The sequence below is a fragment of the Astyanax mexicanus genome, chromosome 19, assembly GCF_023375975.1.
Source record: "Astyanax mexicanus isolate ESR-SI-001 chromosome 19, AstMex3_surface, whole genome shotgun sequence".
Lineage (NCBI taxonomy): Eukaryota > Metazoa > Chordata > Actinopteri > Characiformes > Acestrorhamphidae > Astyanax > Astyanax mexicanus.
Window position 1 is genome coordinate 4,753,699 of NC_064426.1, and position 19,367 is coordinate 4,773,065.

The 19,367-nt window shown below is 40.7% G+C and overlaps 1 protein-coding gene and 1 long non-coding RNA gene across 2 annotated transcripts in view; one reads left to right on the forward strand and one right to left on the reverse strand.

Annotated features, from left to right (window-relative positions):
• grin2aa (glutamate receptor, ionotropic, N-methyl D-aspartate 2A, a) overlaps positions 1-19,367 on the forward strand; it is a 255,009-nt gene that overhangs the window by 41,813 nt on the left and 193,829 nt on the right. The window lies entirely within an intron of this gene.
• LOC125784385 (uncharacterized) overlaps positions 1-19,367 on the reverse strand; it is a 247,625-nt gene that overhangs the window by 17,900 nt on the left and 210,358 nt on the right. The gene's annotated exons all lie outside the window — the stretch shown is intronic.

Here is a 19,367-nt window from a genome sequence, read left to right on the forward strand (position 1 = left end):
CTGTGCTCGGGGCTGATGGTGGGGTTCTAGCTGTGAGCTCGTGTCCTCTTGGCCTGCCAGCATATGGCAGTCAAAGTGTTCCCATCAAACTGCATTTGGCTTCTGTGCGGTCAGTCACACAGCGGTCAGGCCGGGTATTGATCTCTGCGGCTTCCCTGCGAGATCTATGCAGCACATTCTCATCTAGCATAGTGGATAACACACACACACTTAAATACACACACACACACTCTCACACATCCCTGCTGGGAACGTTATTTAGATCATCTATTCATTTAATACCCGCCCCAACAAACCTAATCACTCTGCCAACCAGTGCTTTCGTCATGGCTTTTGTTTTTCTGGCGCTCTGCCTGGAATTCTGCCTGGTGTTGTTCTTCTTCTTTTGTTGCTGTGTCTGTTGTTATTGTTCGGCTCGGGACTGGAACCGATTTAGAGTTAGGGCTTATCTAAAAATGACCAGAAGAACGTGTTGTTTTGTTGGTGTTATTTGTTTTTTTTTTGGTTTTCTTTGTATGTTCTGTTTATCTGCTTTTAGGAACATCACTAAAGATACACAGAAAAAAAAAAAAAAACAACAATAGCTGAAACATATTTAGACCACCTTTAGAACCTTTTAGGACTTTAATTATTTAATTATTTATAATAATTTTAGTACGTAAATCAGTTTGTGGAGAGTGTAACTTTTGGGAAAATATAAAAACAGATTTTTTTTTTTATGTCACCCAAACTTTTTTCAGCACATTAGACCGCTAAGCTTAGCTTACCTGTGCTTGCTTAGCGTAGCTTAGCTTTTTGTCTGAAGAAAAAGCAAGTTGTGCAAATATATGTTTGAAAAACAGTAATATTATATAAAAAAGTCTCCACATGGATGTAAGTAAGTAAATGATGTTGGGTTGATGGTTGATGCTGCAGTTGGTCTGCAGGTTTAGGTTCAGCAACAGTATGTGCTGAAAGAATGAGGTCAGCTGACCTCAATACCTGAATATACTGAATATAGACCAGGTTATTCCTGGATCAATAGATTATTTTTTCCTTCCCTGATGGCACGGCCATATTCCAAGATAAGACAACATCAGGATTCATGGGGCTGGAATTGTGAAAGAGTTCAGGGTTCAGGGAGCATGAGATCATCATTTTCAGATGTCCAGATCTTAACCTCATTGAGGATCTTTGGGATAAAGTGCTGGATGGAGAAGAGCTGCTTTGTGCAGTGGTCAGACTCTACCATCATCAATGCTGCTGCAAGATCTTGGTGGAAAAATGAATCCAGCAAGACTGGATTAAATTAAATCTTGTGACGTTGCAGAAGCTTATCGTGGCCAGGCAGTGTATGTGCAATAATACATTCATTTCAATCTAATCTTCTGTCCATCGACGAGTTTTGATCAATGGAGCCCAACCCTACAACGCATACAACTCTGTAGATTACTGCGGGTATGATCTGTTATTTTTGCAGGTTTGGTTTCAGAAAACGGACGATCGGTTCTCTAAGGGCGTGCCTCGACGCATCATCATTTTAGAGCCACCATTCATTGCGTAGATGTGTGTGGATGTGGGTTCATGGCTGTTTCTTAGTGCTGCTTTTTCACAGTGCTGTGAAAGTGCCCCCCCCCTCCAGCGGTCAGTCTGGGCCAGATTAATTATGTGGGGGGTCAGAGCGCCTCCAGTGATTCAGCAGCAGAACGGCGAGGACGGATTGTTTTTTTTCGTCGGCGGTGGAGCGACTCTGCTTTTGATAAATCCTCACGACGGGGCCAGAAGTCGAGATTTGTTTTGGGGCGAGGCTTTTAGGTAACGCAGCCCGTGACTCTCTCTTTTCACTCCATCCCTGAGCGTTTCAGGCGATGCGCCGCGACTCTGCACGGCAACAGCTCCAGCAGTCACGCCGAGCTCCATCATTGGTAGTACACACAGTTCCTGCAACCACACAAAGAAACCCATCAAGGACATCCAGCATTGAACGCACTATTAAACCAGCCCATTCAAAGAGCTGTCTAACATGGGCGGAGGTGTATTATCCTTACCGGTGCTGCAGAAACTCAAGGACACAGCGGAGGCCTGAGCGTTCTGTCGTTCACCACGCCTCGGCTGAACTCCCAGAGTTAAGGTTTTTCACGCTCAGAGCCGGTAATGGAGGTGTTTGTGTGAGGCGGAGGCTCTTTCGGTGATGAAGCTCGTGCTTTATCATGTTTTATTGCGGATGTCTCCTCTTGCTCCGACGCCAGGAGTCTTACCTCAAACCGGAACACCATTAGCAAGGGCAGCATCTGTGACGACAGTGTTCGCTACCTGTGTCTAGAGAAAAAAAGCATTCTAAAGCACACCGGACAGTTGCGGATCACACAGATGGATTTAGGGCGTGTCGGTGTGTCTTTGCTATCATAACGATGGGAAAAGTATGCCTTGCATGGCTCGAAACGCACAAAAGCCATGTATGAATTCTCTTAATTAATCATGGATGTGTTTTTTAATAAATAAACAGTATATACTACAACTTTAAGAACCAGCTGAGCTCTGACTTTGGCACATTCGTATCTTAACAATGCAGCACTTTGTGCGTCTTAACAAAGAATAAAGTCATTATCTGTGAATCTGGTTAAACCCTGACAGAATTCTATCTATTCTTTCCTAAAAACCTTTACTATACTAACAAACTTGACTACAGTCCATCGCAATTCTGTCTGATCTTGACAACTAGTTAAAAAGATGAGACTAGAATAGACTGAACCATGAAAAAAAAAATTCTGTATGAATCTGAATAAAGTATGACATAATTCGTTGATATATAGGCATATATAAGTCTGTCTGAACCTGACTCTACTTCCAAAACTTGAAAAAAAAGGTAAAGCTAAAAAAATGTGTTAAAACTTGACTTAACCCTGGAAATTCAACATTTCACTGGTTCCTAAAAAAAATCTGTGTGAATTTGACTAAAATCTGACAAATTTTTGTTTAAATTTGACTAAACCCTGACTAAATTCTATTTTTCTTAACTAAAAATCTTTCTACACTTGAGTAAACACTGAAACAAATCTGTTCAAATTTGACTGAACCCAAAACTTGACTACAGCCCATCACAATTCTGTTAAAAATGAGACCCTGACAAAATTCTGTACAAATCTAAATAAACTATGACAGAATTCTTTTTCAAACTTCACTATTGTCATGGCTTGACAGGAGCCAAACACAAGGAGATGAGAATGAAAGACTTTATTAAATAAAACCACAGTACAAATTGTAATCAAAACAAATAGGGTCATTACTGGTAAACAGCAGCCAGAGAGAATAAACATAGCAAACATACCAAACATGATTAACAGTCCAGGGGTCAAAGATGAGGAGGAAAAAACGAGGATCAGGCAAAAATCGAGGGAAACTAGAATGCAGGCAACAGGTGATCTCAATACTCTGGTGATTGGCTTAGTGGAGGCGCTGTGTGCAGTGTCATGCGATCGAGCATAGGTGTGATGTCAGTGTGTGGTGCATGCTGGGTATCGTAGTCTTCCAAAACTTGAGTTAAACCTAAATAAAACATTCTACTACAACTTGACTAACCTTTGAAAAAACAACATTTGACTGGATACTGAAAACAGAAATTAAAAAAAACTTAAATAATAAGATATTAATACATAAAACGAATACGGTTTGATAATGGGTCAGTGTTCAGTCAGTGAATGAATGAGTAGAAAAAGTGAAGTGACAGCTTATTGGTCAGGAGGCTGTATCTGTCCCTGGAGATGAATGCTGGAGACAGTATCTGTTACAGAGACAGAGAGGCTGGGCGTTTTAGGTGTTTTGGGTGTATGAGAGGCTATGACTCCTCCCAGGAGTCACATATATTTGTATGTGTGTATATATGTGTGTATATATATATGTGTGTGTGTGCCTCCTGGCTGTCGTCTTTGCTGTGTAATTATTAATAAAGCTCGCTCAGTGCCAGCCCGTTTTTAGCCCCTGCTCTCCTCTTCAGCGCTGATTTGACTGCTGACCGGACCACACGCTTCTTTAAATAGCCCAGCTGCTCCTGCCACCACCAGCGGGCAGGCCAGGTGACAGCGAGCCGGCTTTTCAGAGCTGTGTGATCCGGTGTGTGCGTATCCCCAAGGGCTACAAAGGGCCACCTGGGTAATGGAGCTTAAATCGGGTTGGAAGTGTTGATTCCGAATTTGAAAAAAAAATCCCAGAGAACCAGGTTCGACCCAAAAGCACCAAGTTCACACTTAACAGTTCAAACCCAACTGTACCCAACTGTAGATCAACGATTCTACTGAAAAAATGTAATTTACAAGGCTAATTACCCATTAGATCATTAGGACTAGGGCTGCACGATATATATCGTTTAAGCATCGTCATCACGATATGCGAATGCGCAATAGTCACGCCACAGGACGTGCAAAGTCACTTAAGGCAATTAAATCAAACACGTCATGTTGCAGTGTTCGATTGTTCACACAAGAAGTAGATACACAGGGCTGTCTCTGTGTCTGTGTGAGTGACAGGCTCTTGCTGCCTGAGAAGCACAAGCATAAGGGCCGATTACTGTTGTTTTGCTGTTTTCCTGGGGTTTTGAAAGCTCGCCCCTGACTCAACTCTCTTGTTCGGTCCAGATGCAAGACAACGCACAGGTGGGGCAGGGCTGGTGACATCATGGGCCCTGCATTGTTTAATATTGTGATGTATATCTTTGAAAAAAGAACATTAGCAATGTAATTTTTTTTCCCAATATCGTGCAGCCCTAATCCCTAGGTCTACCCCTATCACTAATGATGCCCCAACACAAGAAAGGTGAAGACTAGCACACGCCTCCTCTGACACGTGTGAAGTTAGATACTCCGCCTCTTTTTTAGCTGCTGTTGATGCAGCATTGCCGAGAAGCATCACATCACAGCACTAACGCTCAGTGGAAAGCACAGTGACTTGGTTCTGATACATCAGCTCACAGATGCAGCCTTGTGCTGATCCACATCACCCTAGGAGTGATGAGTGAGGGGAAAGAGCGCCATCTACTGTACCCACCCAGAGAGAGCAAGGCCAATTGTGCTCTCTCAGGGCTCCGGCAGCGGATGGCAAGCTGCATGACCAGGATTCGAACTAGCGATCTCCCAGTCATAGTGGCAGTGCATAGCCCACTGGACTATGCTGCACAGAGCCTAGGTCAACAAAATTCTGATCAAATGAGTCCTTATAAAATGTAGCATTTCAGATACATCTAAACATAATCCTGCTCAAATTTGACAGAGCAACTTTAGCAACTGGCAGCAACTTAAAGTAGCTAAATATATTTATTAGCAAGGGTGTCCACAAACATTTGGACATGTTCTGTACGTCAGAACCTCTGTTGGAAAAAGACCAAACCTGGCACAAACATTAGGGTCCCTTTAGGTTCGAGTGCAGCGAGTTTTTGAAGCTGCACTTCCTAATGGTTCTGTCATGAAGTCATAAAGCCTGTCCTCAGCTCATAAAGCCATCATCATCCAGCTGTGTGTCTCTGCCCAGACTCTGACATCTTTCATAACACACTCGTCGAGGTGGAGAGCCTCACTTCCCTTCTTTAGGATTTTCATCATCTGCCCTTCAATCATTCTGCTCTACACACTGCAGAAGTTCCCCAGTGATAACCAAAAATATACAGTATTTTATACTACGCACATCTTACTTAAGGCTTTTAAAATATCTTATTATGAATTTGATTTAAGATTTATGTATGTACCAGTTTTTTTTTTGTGTAACCAGATTAAAAAAATATATATTTATCCAAAAGCTGGCTTTTCATTTTAATGTTTTGCACATTTTCTGAACTTAAATTAGACAGACAAAAACTTTTTTCTGTAGCCAAAGATTTTTTTCTATACTGTAGCAAAACAGAAATGTATTGAATGATGTCTGAATTTGACTATAGCCAAATAAAAGTCCAAATGCCCAAATTTGGATCGTAGTCAGACAAAATTCTCTCCAAACTGAAGCCAAACAATATTTTTTACCAACTTGACTTCAGCCATTTAGAATGATACCTGAACTAGACCATAGCCAAACAAAATCTAGCTGAACTTGACTGTAACCAAACGAAATTGTGTCCAAACTTGACTGTAACCAAACAAAATAAATGTGAACTTGACTACAGCCCAAAAAAACGAGCTAAACTAGACTGTAACCAAACAAAAGTGTGTTTAAACTTGACTTAAACCAAATTAAATTGGCTTACCTTGACTGTAACCAAATTAAATTGTCTAAACTTGAATTCAACCAAATTAAATTGTGTCTAAACTTGAATTTACCCAAACAAAACTGTCTAAACTTGACTGTAGCCAAACAAAACTGTCTAAACTTGACTACAGTCAAACAAAATCAAGCTGAACTTGACTATAACCAAACAAAATGTTGTCCAAACCTGACTGTTACTAAACAAAACCATGCTAAACTGTAACTAAACAAAATTGTGTCCAAACTTGACTATAGCCAAAGAAAATCAAGCTGAACTTGTACTATAACCAAACAAATATTGTCCAAACTTGATTGCAGCCAAACAGAAACAAGCTAAACCAGACTTTAATTGGGTTCAAATTTTATTTTAACCAAACGAAATTGTGTGCAAATTTGACTGTAACCAAAAGAATTATGCATGAAATTGACTGTAGAAAAACTAAATTCTATGTGAATTTGACTGTAGCCAAACACAATTCTGGACTGAGCCAAAGCCAAAAGAATTATGCCTGAAATTGACTGTAGCCAAACAAAATTCTATGTGAAATTGACTGTAGTCAGACAGAGTTCTTCCCCAATTTGACTGTAGACAAAAGAAAATCTGTCAAATTTGACCATCGCCAAACAAAAGTCAAGCTGAACTTGACTGTAGCCATATAAAATTTAGTCCAAACTTGACAGCAGCCTGACCCAATTGTGTATAAACTTCACTGTAGCCAGATAAAATGTTGTCCACTTGGCTATAACCACTAGTATTTGTCAACGTTCAAAACCATGTCAACAATGTAAACCTACAGCTCCAGTAACTCACAGCTTCAATAGCATATGCTGCATTGAGTCTGAGGGTAAAGGTCTGAGAGGCCTGGTTCTAGCTCTGCTACACACTGTCCATATGCTGTTTCTGCACCAGTGCGTAAATAGTAGGACGTGCTGGAGGTTAACGGACTGTTCGGGAGGTCTTCTTCTTCTTTTATTCTTGTTATTTTTCATTCCCTCATTTCCCTCCGTTCTGCTCCCTTCTGTTTCTGTTTCTCTTTATTTTTATCTTGCTTTCCATTCGTTTCCTCGCTTCCTCTCTGTCTCTTTGGGTCTCCCTCTGCTTATCTCACTCTCTCGTTCTGTTTCTCTCGCCGGCTGGCGGTGGCGTATGAAAGAACTGCGGTCATCATCGCGGCAGCACTGTAGGGTGTTGTGAAATTGGCAGAATTGGTAATTGTGTCTCTTTTGAGTGAGAACTGGGAGGGATATTGGGGTTTTAGTACACTTCAGTGCGTGGATGTTCGCGGTTCTTGCAGATTCTCGTGTGTGATTTGTCAGCCTTTCGGGAACGGCTGTGAATGATCTGAATGATCAAAGAGCTTTCTGCAGAGATGTCTGAGATTATCTGGCTGGCGTGATGGCGGCAGCAGACTGTTGGAAGCTAAAAATGTTTTCATTGGGGAGATGGGCAAGTTTGGTGAAGCTTTACTTTTACCATGATGGACATTTAAAAACCTGGATCTCCTCTATCCTACAGTTTTATAGTCCTAACCCAGTCTAATCCAACTGACTCAATCTCAAAAGGTTGATTACTGGGTTTAATTTTTTGCGGAAACCAATGGGAAACCAATGTGGGATCTCAAAGAATGAGGTCAGCTGACTACCTAAATATATTGAGTATAGACCAAGTTATTCAATCAATGGATTGGAGAGAGGGCTTTTAATTTGAAATGAGGGAACCTGGATGAAGAAGGAGAGTAGGGACAAGAGAAATGTTGCACACCACTTCTTTGTTTCTAGAGGAATTCTGGAGGAAACACTGCAATATGACTTTTGCATTTTTTCCTTATTTAGGGCTAAATATTTTTGGTTGACAAATATTTGGTGTAACCCTAGTCAGAACAGGTGTTATCTTGTGGGATTCTCCCAGTAAACAGTGGTTAGGAACTTATTTTTTTATTTCTCAGAGTTGCATTGGCCCAACTTTGGTTTGAGTTCTGGCTCAAATGCTTGACTCACATCTGGGCAACAAAACTTCGATTGCAGAGTATAATATAGGAATCAGCCCGAGCTGTATTGACCAACACCCCGCAATACAGCTATTGGCCCAAGCTGAATGGGCCAACACCCCGGTTGCTAAGTATAATACATCAATTGGCCTGAGCTGACTGTGCCAACACCCTGGTTGCCGAGTATAATATGAGAATCAGCCCAATCTGCATTTGCCAACACCACTGTTGCTGAGTATAATACAGTAGTTGGCAAGAGCTGCATTTGCCAACACCATGGTTGCTGAGTATAATATAAGAATCGGCCCAAGCTGCATGTGCCAAGATCCCTGGTTGCTGAGTAAAATACATCAATCGGCTTGAGCTGCAATACAGCAATTGGCCCAAGCTTCTTTTGCCAACACCACGGTTGCTGAGTGAAATACAACATTTGGCCTGAGCTGCATGTGCCAGCACTCTGGTTGCTGAGTATAATACATCAATCGGCTTGAGCTGCAATACAGCAATTGGCCCAAGCTTCTTTTGCCAACACCACGGTTGCTGAGTGAAATACAACATTTGGCCTGAGCTGCATGTGCCAGCACTCTGGTTGCTGAGTATAATATGAGAATCGGCTCAATCTGCTTCTGCCAACTATCCATTTCCCAAGCATAAACCACATTTGACTCAATTTTTCCTGCCAATTTTTCCAGCCAAGCTCGGGCTGATTCTTCATGCCGTCTGAGGAGGTTATGACAATCTTTTCTGGCAAGAACAGGGGCATCGACTCAAGTTTAGACATGTGAGCAGTGTATTCTTTAATAAAGTAACTGCAATACTGCAGTGTTCTACTTTGTACTACGTTACCCTTCTCTACGTCTTGTGGGACCACTGCTGACTCCCACCCTTACTACACTTCTCTCTCTCCTAGCATGATAACACACGTGTGATTGGCCCTGCAGGGGTGGTGGATGGGGAACGCTGAGTCTTTTGCAGCCCGGCGTCTCCCGCTGCAGTCGGCATCACACCTCTGAGGCCGTCGCTAACTGCCTCGGCATCTCTGCGAGTCTGCGCTGTGCGTCCTGCGATGTGAAGCGGGGGCTTGTGTGTTGTTCTTGTATCGTTACTCACTGCAGTGGAGTGTGTTAAGCTGCATGGCGTCATCCTGTACCCCCTTCCCCCTCTCCCGGGTCGCCCCGGACCACTCTGAAAGCCTGTGATGATTTCCTTAAACTCAAAGCTTCGCCTTGAGAATCCTGGTGAAAATCCTAAATCAATGGGACACCAGAAGAGGCAGTCAGGGGAGCTGAGCTGATTTTACAGACAGGCCCCTGGCTCTCTCATTGAGACGTGTTTTTTCATAGAGCGCAGTCATGCAGCTGATAAAAGCTGAGGTTTGAGTGTGTGTGTGTGTGTGTGTGTTTGTGTGTGTGTGTTCATTAGAACTGCTGTGTCGAAGCAACAAATCCTCCACTGCCATCTAAGTGATCCGGGCTAAAGGGACATTCATTAGATACATACTCTCTTTCTTTCTTTCTTTCTTTCTTTCTTTCTCTCTCCCTCTCTCTCTCTCGTTTGCCCTGCCTATTGCAATCTCTCGCTAATTTTATATTTACCATATTTCTGTATTTTTCAGACTATAAGGTGCATTTTAAATCCTTTAATTTTCCCAAAAATTGTCAGTGCACCTTTTAATCTGCTGCTCTTTATGTATATGTAATTCTACCAGTCAGGTATTAAGGAGCAGTAAAGCCACTCTGCTGAAGTACAGTGTTATACAGGAGCTTCAGTGAAGTTTCTCCAGCACCAAGGCTGGAGCAGTATTAGCTTTAGCTGCTAACCCGGTACTAGCTCTTTCGCTAATCAGAGATAAATATATAGGACTGTAGTCTGTAATTCAGTGCACCTTATGAATGAAAATAGACCAGAAAATAGACGTCCATTGATAGTGCGCCTTATAATACGTCTTGTAGTCCGTAAAAAACAGTACTTATCGACACTATATGGACGAAAAGTACTGGGATATCTGCTCATTTATGGTCTCTTCCAAAGAAATCCTGCTTACCGACTAAGAGGCACACCAGATTATAAGGCGCCATAAGCGACACTACTAAGGATGCCATCGACATCGAAGTGATGCCGAAGGGTCGAAGGGTGTTGCCATATTTTCCTGACGTAAACAGTGTACAAATGTCCACACAGGACAATTGTGATGTCATTATACACCACTGGGAGCCATTGGATTCCATAGGAACAGTGCAGAAACGCCATGTCTCCAATAGGCAGCACATGCAGAGACACGGTCCCCCAAACTAATAAGCCGATCGATTCGAAAATACATATTATGACACAGATTATCAGCCAGCAGTATTATGTAAAGAGTTGTTATTAATAAAATATATGCTTAGCTATATATTTGAACAGTCAATTATATGGTATTTTAAGTAAAAATTAAGGTGGCCGGTAATAGGCGACCTTTCTAATGTAGTAGATCTTGCTGCTGGGGGTGCTAAGTAACCAAAACTGTAATTCTGGACACAATTACACACATTTCTCTCATGAAAACCTTTTATTTGGGTCAGTAAAGCGCTTCCATTTACTTACAGCAAGCTTAGATTTTCCATGTTTTGACTGAAATGGCCGATATTTGGGTATTACTCCCTGCTAGGAACGCCATCTACTGCATAAAATCAGTTTTTTCAAAAATGTGGGAGGTATTATAAGGCTTATATTACATATTCCTGGATCACTGTGGATTGAGGAATGCTGAATGTCTTCCTAACTTCCCATCCATCTGCCACCCACTATTTCAGTCCTCATCTACTCTTCGATTATTTATGTAGCCTTGCCATGAGCACACTAACCAGTGTTCAACCTCCCTCACAAGATAACACCTTACAACTTATGCCATTGTGGCCAATTTCAAGCCATCCTTTGAGTCAACACTTCGTGATTAGCATCTAGCGATGTATGATAGGCTTCATTGAAGCTCATATTCAGATAACTCTCAAGTGGATCCAATCTTCTCATTAGCATCTCCACATTAACCTTCCGGGCTTTTAACCACAGCACCTCACCTCCTCTCTGATCCGCTGGTTGAAGGGCTGTTGGCGCAGAGCGAGAATTCACTCTTATCTCGACGCGCCGCGGAGCTGAGGCTGACTCTGTAAGAGCAGATCGTTCCTCGCTGCCCGATTGCTCCACCCTGACAGCACTGACAGAACCTCTTAGCACAGGTCTCCAGTGTGCAGACAGGCCGTGGACACTTCGGTCCAAAGCTACCACCCCACGGAATCACCTGAGGAGATAAAAGGCGCCGGGGAACATTTCCCACCATAACTCTCCACTGTGATCCTGTTCTTTGGGGTGAAGATTTAAGATCGTTTTTCTTTTTTTTTTTCTTTTACGAGGCAAAGGTTTGTTTCCATCCTGCCAGAGAGCGTTTATCTTTTATTGGTGTCTTGATTGGTACCTTTGCTCTCTTTGAGTCATGCCTCCCTCATCACTCTGTCCAATGATAATGAGGTCATTGGAATTGAACTATTGTTATTTTTTTTTTAAATATTGTTTCATACCAATCAAATCAATATACATCACATAACAGCAGAAAAAGTACGGACATTTGTAGGCCTGTCATGATAACAACATATTCAGGACGATTTATTGCCCCAGAAATTATTGCGACAAATGATAATATTGTCATTTTTTTCCTCCTTCTGGGCTCCAAATAGAGCTTTAAGACAATGTGTCACAGTAATAATATAAAGGGGTTGGACAATGAAACTGAAACACCTGTCATTTTAGTGTGGGAGGTTTCATGGTTAAATTGGAGCAGCCTGGTGGACAATCTTCATTAATTGCACATTATTGCACCAGTAAGAGCTGTAAGAGTGTGAAGGTTCAATTAGCAGGGTAAGAGCACAGTTTTCCTCTAAATATTGAAATGCACACAACATTATGGGTAACAGACATACCAGAGTTCAAAAGAGGACAAATTGTTGGTGCACGTCTTGCTGGAGCATCTGTGACCAAGACAGGAAGTCTTCGTGATGCATCAAGAGCCACGGTATCCAGGGTAATGTCAGCGTACCATCAAGAAGGACCAACCACAGAACTACATCCAACAGGATTAACTGTGGACGCTGTGAGAGGAAGCTGTCTGAAAGGGATGTTCGGGTGTTAACCCGGATTGTATCCAAAAAACATAAAACCACGGCTGATCAAATTATGCAGAATTCAATGTGCACCTCAACTCTCCTGTTTCCACCAGAACTTAATAATTAATTATTGTGGTCTAATACCAGGTGTTTCAGTTTCATTGATGCTTAAAGTACACTTCAACTTCTTCTTAAGTGACTTTTTGGATGGACTACTTGTACTTTTTACTCAAGTCTGAATCTCTAGTACTTTATACATGTCTGGGCATATTTAAGCTGGCAAATACATGGCACTGTTTAACTCTTCTTAACCAGCGTGCCGCAGCCTCTGCCACCTTCCACCATCCTCCATCCACCCCCCCAACCCCCCCCAGCATGTCAGCCCACTTCATGTTGACGGAAATGACAGGGTGACACTGTGAATATCCTGTTTTCCTGGTCGCATAAGAGGAACATTGAATAAAACATGGCCGCCCTGCTGCGGAGACCCAGAAGTTGGCATGTTCTGAACGCGGGAGCTCTTCTGCTTCCTACAGGATCCCTTTCATAATTAATCTGCTCGTCTTCACCGCAGTTCCACCAACAATGCGGCGGATGAATAGGAAGTAGCACGGCGTCCGCAGGGACGGAGTGTGTGTGTGTGTTTTGTGGTTGGCGTAAATGACTCCTTAAGGATGTCGCTGCCGTAGTCAAACGCTGCCGAGGGAGTGGAGGGTTGAGCTCGGGAGTATAAATGGCTGTTCCGCCTGTGCGCCCTCTCGTACGTACGCTAGTGTAAATAAATGCAGAGCTGTTTTTCATGTTTTTCATCTACAGACCAGAACGTGTTGCTGTTTTTCATAATTCCATAACTCCGTTCATTAGCATTAACCCTTTCAGACCTGAATTATTATCTCCTGTGATGGAAACAATGTAAAAAAATGCTGTTTCCTGTCTGTAATACACACACTGTAAACCCTAACTGCATTTATTTCTCAACTAATCAAGTTAATATAACTCAAATATTACAAAACCCTGGCATCACATATGCTGATAAAGTCAAACTAACTCAAAAATGATTTGCTGCTTTCTCGCATTTATAGCTGCTCTTTAAAAAAAGTGTTTGTTTCAAGTGTTTGATTTGAGTTAGTGTAGCTTAAATAAGGCAAATTTAAGGCAATCAGTTTTCTCAAATGAAATAAGTTGATGCTGGAAGTTTAAGTTTGATAGGAAGTTCTTATAACTGCAGCCTATTTATTTAATTTTAATAGTTGTAAATGAGTTAGCGCAATAACTTGATTTGCTGGAGTTGTGTAAAAAACGGTTTAATCAGACATACTTCATTTTATTGAGTTGATACAGCTATTCTATACATCCAGACAGAGATCTTTGAGTTGAACCAACTTTTAATAACTGAGTTAAGTCTGTGTTTTGCCATTAACGATTTATGTTCCATTCCATTTCTATTATGTTCATTTACAGATCTGTGGAAACAAATAAGAGAGCACTTAAAAACGATGAGTTTCTTTGATTTTACCAAATTAAAAACCTCTGGAATATAATCAAGAGGAAGATGATTATTAGATGATCACAAGCCATCAAACAAAACTGAACTGCTTTTTTTAATTTTTGCACTAGGAGTAAAGCAGCTATCTAAGTTATCCAAAAGCAGTGTGTAAGACTGGTGGAGGGGAACATGATGCCAAGATGCATGAAAAAAAGATGTGATTAAAAACCAGGGTTATTCAAACAAATATTGATTTCTGAACTCTTAAAACTTTATGAATATGAACTTGTTTTCTTTGCATTATTTGAGGTCTAAAAGCTCTGCATCTCGTTTTTTTGTTATTTCAGCCATTTCTCATTTTCTCTTTTCTGTAAATAAATGCTCTAAATGAGAATATTTTTATTTGGAATTTGGGAGAAATGTTGTCTGTAGTTTATAGAATAAAACAACACTGTTCATTTTACTCAAACATAAACCTATAAATAGCAAAATCAGAGAAACTGATTCAGAAACTGATTCAGTGGTCTCTTAATTGTTTTCAGAGCTACATGCTAAAGATGCAGTCTGTAGAGGTTACCTTAAATAACTGGGCTGTGTTTAACTCTGCCGCTTGTCTTACAGCGCTGTTTTTTTGGGTCCCGTTCCGACGCTTATCTGACGATGAACCGGGTCATGTGTATTCCTCTCCCTTAAAGTAATTATAAGCCTTCTGCTTTTAAATTATGGAGCCGATCTTATTCTGGCCTGCGGCCGTGTGGAAGATGACTAGATAAAAATAAAGGAAGCAAGAAAATGAAAGCGTATCTCGTGTCCCAGGGATGCGGCGTTGAGGCACACTGCTGGAGTTGCTGAGAGTTTGGGGAGTTTTTAAAAGAGGTGTGTGTGTGTGTGTGTGTGTGTGTGTGTGTGTGTGTGTGTTACTGGATACGGTACATACCGATGGATCTACTTTGGTTAAGCATTATATTATGACCACCTTCTTGTTTCTACACCCATTATTCTCTTTTTATTCAGCCTGTTCTTCAATACCCACGAGGTGATACATGATAGAAAACTACCACTGAACAGCTATTGTTATTATTATTATTATTATTATTTTATTATTATTTTATTTTTTTGGGCAGTGGGTCGTTATTCTTCTCAGAACTGCAGTGATTAGCACTGATTAGCATGGTGGTGGTGTATGAGGTGTATGAGGTGTTAGTGTGTGTTGTGCTGGTGGTACAGTGAGTGGATCAGATACAGCAGCAGCAGTGCTGCTGGAGTTTTTAAACACTGCGTTTAATCATCCCTCACTGTCCTCCACTCCAATATTACACACTCCTACCTACAGCTGATAAACTAGTTAACTTTAGGGCTTTATTGTATTGTATTGTCTTTAGAAAGGTGGGAGATGTTGTCCATACCTCAATTTCTCTGTGATGGTATCTGAAATTAGCTTTGATTAGTTTTTTATTTTATTAAAGGTCACCATCCGTCGTTTCTTCTTTCATTTTAAAATGTCTAGTTGTGGTCTCTAGTATGAATGAATGACATGTGAGCCGTTTTTGTAAAAAAAAAGTGCTCAGGTGTCTCTGTATAGCTCTTTTTTAATGGACTGTTTTAGGGGTGTGTCCAAAATGACCGGATTCCAGCTTTGGTCATGAATATTCATACATGCAAACAGCATGCAAATATCTCTCCTCTGATTGGCTAGGAGCACTGTGACGCCCCTCCACCGCTCTGCCGCTCACTGCCTCCCACCTCCTAACTGATGAGCGGTGATGTTGCGTCGCTTCAGCTCCGCCTCTGGGAGTTTCTCGAGCCAAGGTGGGCTGGTCTGTGAGTTTCTGCCTACGTAGGCAGAAAGATAATTCAAAATTCACCCGTTTTTCGGAGGGGGGGAGGGGGGATTTCTTTGCTTAGCTCCTGCAGACAATGGGGGCTGCAAAACAGTTTAATGTGCAGGTGTACACATTCAACTCGGAGAGACCTACTGTATTCCACAAAAAACAAGAAAAATCGGATTTTCGAGGAAGGTGAGCTTTAAATTTTTCCATTCCGCCTAAAATGCTGCAGCTCCTGCTGTTCGTTGCACCATTTAAGGTGGAACGGGAAAGTTAGCTAGCGAACTTTGGCTTGTTTCATCACCTTGGCAGTGATTCTCATACCCCTCGGTTTGAAATGGTGTTTAAAATGTCAAAATATGGTCAAATATCCCAATTGTCCTAAATGAAGATTAATTATTTGAGTGTCTTAGAATCACCAAGTAAGTTTTTAAACTATTTAAAATTAGCTCAGAGATTTAGGCCCAAGCCCATTTCACCCCTTACCCCTACCCCTTACCCCTCTGCCCTACCCCTTACACAAAGTGGCGATAAGCACTATTTTACCAGAGTTTAAATATATAGTTTCAATGTTTTAAGGTCAAATTCTTTAAAACAAGCATAAAAAAGATTGCTAGTAGTTTGTCTCAGTAGCTAGCTAGCTAGCTAGCTAACTTTTCTGTTCCACCTTAAATGGCTCAACAAACGGCAGAAGCTGCGGCATTTAAGGCGGAAGGGAAAAATTAAATAAAATAAAATGAAAGCTAATCAAAGCTAATTTCAGCTCCCCATCACAGAGGAATTAAGGAATTGACTATAATAATTAATTTCTGCTGCACCTCTGCATCTCCCTCCTTTTTGAAGACATACGAAAAAAAAACAAAAAAAAAGGCCTATAGTTAACTAGTTACCCATCATCATCATCAGCAGCAGCTAGGTTACTGAACTTTACTGAAGCGCTCCTGATGACGTATCTATCTGGTGCTTAAAAGTTTGCTCCAATTCTTACTGGAAGGGGTAGGGGTAAGTAGTAGGGCCAAGGGATGAACTGGGATTGAGCCTTAGACTATTTACAGTATTTCTCACTCACTAATGTGAATTACAAGGAGCTGCCATCACTTTATATTACTGCATTCAAGCTGAGCACAAAGGGCAGAGCTCTATTAGGCTCTATTATAGCCTGGTAATAGTGTTATTTATACTGTTAATTTCAGTATTAAAATCATATAATATCAACCGGAATAAAGAAATATAAATGTGATATAAATTTTGACCATATCTTCCAGCCCTACGCTTGTGTGCAGAACCCTGTTCCTTTACTTACTGCAGTTTTTAGCTGACACGCTCTCACTCCAAACACAATGAGTGTGGAAAAGTGTGTGAATTCATGAAGGAAAAGCAGCTGATGTGGCACCCGGGGTCCTTAATCTCTTTTTGGTGTGTATAAACGTGTGTGTGACTCATGCATAGCCACGTGGAGCTTACAGCTTATTCATTCAGTGGCGTTTTAGCTACAGGGTGAAATTCTGGCTACAGTTGTAGGTGTTAACTCGGGCTGCTTCACAGCTGCAGTCTGTGTCTGTCCAAAAGTATTTGGACACAGACGATGTTTGTACCGTATTTTTACTATAAGGTGCACTTAAAATCCTTTAATTTTTCCCCAAAATTGTCAGTGTGTCTTATGTATTAATTCCACCAGTCAGGTATTAAGGAGCAGTAAAGCCACTCTGCTGAAGTACAGCGTTATACAGGAGTTTCAGTTTAGTTCTCAAGCAGTATTAGCATTAGCCGCTAGCTTTTTCGCTGTTTAGAGGTGAGGTATTATCAGTCTGTAGCGTGCGGCTAACCTCGGATAGCACTGCTAGAGCAGCATTAGCATTACCCACTAACTATGCTAAGCGCTAGCTCTTTTGCCGATCAGTGGTGAGTATATCAAACTGTAGCCCACGTGTTTACCCTCATTTTCTTTTCTATGTGAAGTAAATTTTATTATGCCTCACTGTAATGCCTTATAAAGCATTACGAATGCTCTTTACTGGCTTTAAGTGAAGTGTGTTTTAAGCGTAATATACATTTTATGATGCCTTACTGTAGGCATGTGAAAAGGCATGTTTAAAAAACACACTTCACTTCACTTAAAGTCAGTAATGACTATATATAAGGCTTAATAATGTGTTAATGTGTCTTTTATAAAAGCTTTGAGAATTTGAGAAGTCATAGCTGCATATTATAATGCATTATACCAACATATACCAGATCTGTGTTATAGTGCATTACAACACAAAATTGTACAATGTGCTTATACATTACTTATATTATAATGCATTATAAGCCCTTTCTTTATAAACCCTTTATAAACATTTGTAGATTATAATGTGTTATGAAAGTCGCTGTAAGTACTTATTATTACTTATTATACAGGCTTATTACAGTCATTATAAGGTATCATACGCATTGTACAATGTACTTATACATTACTTATATTATAAGGCATTATAAACCCTTTCTTTATGAACCCTTACATTTGTAGTTTATAATGTGTTATGAATGTCGCTGTAAGCACTTATTATTACTTATTATACAGGCTTATTACAGTCATTATAAGGTATTTTAAGAATTGTACAATGTACTTATACATTACTTATATTATAATTCATTATAAGCCCTTTCTTTATAAACCCTTTATAAACATTTGTAGATTATAATGTGTTATGAAAGTCGCTGTAAGTACTTATTATTACTTATTATACAGGCTTATTACAGTCATTATAAGGTATTTTAAGAATATAATGTGTTAAGAAAGTCACTGTAAGTACTTATTTTTCCTTATTATACAGGCTTATTACATTCATTATAAGGAATCACAAGCATTGTACAATGTACTTACACATTACTTATATTATAAGGCATTATAAACCCTTTCTTAATGAACCCTTACATTTGTAGTTTATAATGTGTTATGAATGTGGCTGTAAGTACTTATTATTCCTTATTATCAAGGCTTATTACAGTCATTATAAGGTATTATGCATGTCGTATAAGGCATTATGAATACAGGGTTCATAGGAAGTGTTAGCCAAATGATAAATAAACTACTAATGCAAAAAAAGGGTAGAAATATAAAAATAATATAATAAAGCATCTCTGAGAGTGTGTCTGCAGAGATAGGGGTGTGTCCATAGAGTGACCAGAGTTATCTTGTGAGTAAAGTTGAACACTGGCCAGCATGCTCATGGCAAGGTGTTTTTTTTTTTACATTTCTGAAGAGTTTTTTTTTTTTAAATGCCTGCATTTAACATTGTTCAATCTGTCGTAGAAGAAGGCTTTACCACCCACATTATACATACAGTGCAATCTATGGTAATGCAATGATTGTGACCGGCAGCATCTGGCTAGAATTGTCCGTGCATCCAAGACTGATGTAGTCCTCGCACTCAGAGCCAAACACAGGGCCAAACGCAGGGCCAAACACTCGCTTGCACTGAGCTGAAATTGTTCTCGAGCTTTGTCTCGAGGTGGCCGGTGAAATATTACCATTAGCCGTAATGTTTCCCAGGCTGCAATTATTCTCTCCTGTCCACTTTTCAAATGAGCTGGGAGAGAGAAGCGTCAGTCGCCCTGAGCTCACGGTTAGCTCGTAATTTACTCCCTCCCCCTGTTAGCCTGCGGACATAAAACCCAGCGCAGAGAGAAATACTGCTCACTCACCTTCCATCAAAACCTACTCACATGTTCTCACCCTTGGAAT